Genomic DNA, 4,165 nt, shown 5'->3' with positions numbered 1-4,165 from the left:
ACACTTGCAAGAATGATGACAAAGTGTTGGTTGGCAAAATTGATGGTAAAATTTTTTCGGTGCCCAGGACACATTGCAGTTTTTTTTTTTTTTTCTTGCTTTCATTTTCTCAGTGCTGTACCGAATGTGGGTGGAAAAAGGAAGTTTAGGTGCTACAGAGCTCTCGAAGTGAAGCTTACCTTGATTATCAGCGAGGAAGATTAGTCCCAATATATTCCAGCACTTTCCACACATATGGTATCCGAAGTGTTGCTGAAAGTGAAAATTCCTGGGATGATTGACGAAGATTATCAACTCCACTCTGACATGTTTCTGCAGACATGTGCTTCCTCCAAGCATGCGCAGTTCTTTCAAATTCCTAACCGCAACAGTTTATTGTTCAACTCTGACAAAACCATACTAACTTCTTGGTTTCTTGACATGTGCAAGTACGTGAACCCCAGGTAGCCCAAATTATTCCAGAGTCCCCCACTACGGCGTGCCTCATAATCATATCGTGGTTTTGGCACGTAAAGCCCCATAAGTTAACTCTTTAGGAAAGCAAGTATTTAGGAGTTAGAAATGGTCGATCATTGTATGTGCTGTGCACCGAAACCATATGCGTTGAACTTTACCAAAACTTCATCCACCCAACTACACAGGGCGCTTTTTGGTAAGTCATTTATTGCTCATTTTAGAGCGCATGCAGCTAAGGCGCTCGTTACTGCGTCGGCACTCGTAACCGAGCGAACGCGGAGTGCAGCGGGGGATGAGAGACGGCGAGGAGGAAAGCGGTGGGGGTGCAGCGGAAGCATGAGGCGGAAAGCGGAGGAGGATATGGCGAAAGCGTGAGAAGAAAAGCGTAGTGCGGCGACGATGGCTACGAGATGGCGCCAGAGTAGCGCGCGTCGTCTGGGAATCTGTCGGCGGCGGCTGCTGTAAATCGCGCCCACGCGTCACCCACGCGCTGGCTCTCGCGATCTCCAGATTAGCGAAGCAGTCGCGCCACACTTGGCTCCGTTTGCAACGTCCCGCACGAGACAGATTGCCCACGCCAGCCCATATATCGCGAAATGACAACACCTATAGAGCGGCGCTCAAATTTTGCATTAGGGAGTATCGTAATCGTCGGGAAATTTTTTTTATTGCGATAGCAATTACATGGACACTCCAGGCGCATTTCTGCCGTCGCCGTGAGGTTCCGAATAAAGTCCAAGGGCAATAAAATCTCCTCGTGTATGTGCGAGTGAAAGCGTGCGAGCCGGCGATCGCGGCTCAACCTCGCGCACGCAAGGGAGGGAAGCGGGAAGGGAGCGCGCAGTCTTCCCTCACGCGCAAGGCTCCGGGGGAAGGAGAAGGGGACGGGGGTAGGTTTCTACTCCGGGCGGCCCCGGCGCCCGCCCGGGCCGCTGGTGAAAGCCACCTGCGTCGGGGCACAGTTCACCCCGCAACACGAAGATCAATTCGCGCGCTTTCACACTCCAGCGTTCTGACGGCGAGTTTACACGGTCATCGAGTGTATGTGTTCACGTATGCTTGTGCGTGCGTGACACCATGCTTTTTAATATGCCTATGTTTACATGTTTATACGGCCGATAAAACTCCTATCCTTTATCTGTTTACTAATTTTATCGCAATCGATGGTTCGCCTTTCGGGCAAAACTACGACTTTTCTTTTTTATTTACGCCAGCTAAGCTTTATTTTTTCATTTATTACGCTTAAATTGCTTGAACAGGCCTTTTCAATGAAAGATCACAATGACGAAGGATACGTAAGTAGTGTAAGCTCATAAGAAAAATTATTAATCGTAAATGGACAGGTACGTGTTCGAATTAAAACAGCTTCTCTGTCGCATGATTATAAGCGTTCTGCGCCGTAGCACGCATAATTAAGGATCTCATTTCATCCCACCACCAAAGAAGGCACTCGAAGAACACCAGATAAGAAAGGAATCATGATACCAAAAGTGTACCTCTTTCGCTGGCCGATATGCTGGAAGACCGAGCTTCGAAACAGCACTGAACTCGTGCGCGTTAAAACTCTAACGAATTCGCTGCGCGGAGCCCGCGTGAGACAGTGTATTCATGTGAAAGTGGAGTTGTTACACGAGTTATTAGATTTGCTTCAGTAATGTCGGCGACAATCGAATTTCGTGTAGATCAGTTTATGTAGGGCTTCGCTGCAGTGCGCAGAGGTCATGCGGTTAAAGCACGTGATACAGTGAAGTACACCACTTTCCGCGGACTCGCATGTGTCGGCACGCGACGTTATATATATCGGCAACGAGTCACCGACCTACGACGACTCCCTTGCATTGCCAAAAACCAACATGTCGACACAATATGCACCGTATGTTTGACCTGCGACGCGGAACCGAGGGGCGTGCAACTGAAAAAATCCGGGGCACAAAATAACGTTGCCATGGCAACCGCGCAGCGGCCCAGGTACACACACAACACGCACGAGCGGCGCCGTCGCACGTGTATTATGTGGATGGTAGCCGCGGCGCATAAGAAGTGCACAGGCCCTATCGACTCCTACGACAGCTTCAATGACGAACACCTCAGGCCCCACTTCCACAAGAGCCTCGTCAGGCAACGCTTGGCCCGCGTCGGCTTGGTGCGGTGCCTCCGACACGACGGTAAACCTAACGACGACCCTGGAGCGCACCATTGCACCTGCTCCCTCTCCGGCTCCCGGGAGAGCCCGGACGCAACGAGTACGACGAGTTCCGGGGACAGCGGAGTCGTAAGCTTAAGAAATGCGGACCTCACCTGCACGACGTGCCGCGGGGGGTCCTCTGGTGTGGCTGCTCCGCCTCCAACGGCACTTACCAGCGAGCCCGTGTCGCCTTACCTGATGCCCGTGAACCCTTCGTCAAAACGCAAGCTGACTATGCCGCGACCAACCCAACAGGCCGCCGGTTCTCGGAGCACAGTCAGGAGGGTGAGCATAACGCCCTCGACGCCGGCCAGTTCGAGGGAAGACCTCGTCGTCATCAAAAACCACTTTCCCAAAAAGTCGGACTGCAAGGTCTCGCTGCTCTTTCGTGGGTCGGGCTTGAGGAGGCCGGTCACCGAAGCGTGCCAGTCGGTGATCAGGGTGACTCAGCAGCACTGCGGCGGCACATCCCTGACCGTCTTCGACGGCCGAGTGACTCCGGGCGAGACGTTCACGTTTGCCTCCCGAAGGCACTGCGGCTACCCCTTCAGCATTGTCGTGTTCGTCGACGACATAAGGGACATGCAACTGAGCAGCTGCTGCGAGTACCGTTACAACATGGGCATGCGGCTGGGAGGCTCCCAAGGTCACTTCTCGCTTGCCAAGCTCGAGGGTGGAAGCCCGTGCTACAGGTGTGTACTTGAGAAGAGGCTCAAAGCCTTGCCGAAAGAAGAGCCCGAACAAACGCCACCTCCTAGTAATATGTCGGAAGAATCAAGTGGCCTGAGCAGCCCTGTTATGAGTAGTTCCGAAGCTGTAGACAGTGTAGAACAAAGTGTAGACAGCGCCGTTACGAGCTCTGTATCTAGTGAAGAAGAGTACAGCGACAGTGAAGATGAAAGGCAACACAGTAAAAGTCAACAATCAAGCGAACATACACAAGATGAGATAGCAGATGATGCCGAAAAAGAACTTTACTCGAGCGGGACAAATTACAGCTTGGAAACGTCACGCAGCCAATCCCAGCTTCGCACTTCTGGATCCGAGGATGTCGGTGAACAAATTGAAGGTTACGATGTTTCCAGTCAAGACTCAACAAAAGCAGACAACAGTGTACAGGAGAGTGGCACCATTTCCAACAGCTTCGAAACTTACAGCAGTGTAGAGAACTCGGGGGAGAAGTCTGTACACGGTGAAACAGGGTCACAGGTCGACGATGGAGGTCAGTACAACATGCGCCACAATGTAGCAAAACCATCCGTCTATTTCGTGCAAGATAAAAAGAAACAATGGGGCTCTGACGAATGTCGTGGCGAAAGCTTTTCTTCAGATGACGATGCTCAGACAGTTACACTTACCGTTAAAGCAGAAGTGCACTCTACCCAATAAATAGTATTTGAAGTTGCGTTTAAGCATGTATTTACTGTGAAGAGTGTGTTTACTTTGGTAACATGCTGCACACAGTGTTTTAGCACGTCTGGGTGATCAGAGTCCAGACGAAATAAATATTCTCGGACACTACAG

Source organism: Dermacentor silvarum, chromosome 8 (genome assembly GCF_013339745.2).
Source record: "Dermacentor silvarum isolate Dsil-2018 chromosome 8, BIME_Dsil_1.4, whole genome shotgun sequence".
Classification (NCBI taxonomy): Eukaryota; Metazoa; Arthropoda; class Arachnida; order Ixodida; family Ixodidae; genus Dermacentor; species Dermacentor silvarum.
This window is presented reverse-complemented; position numbering follows the sequence as displayed.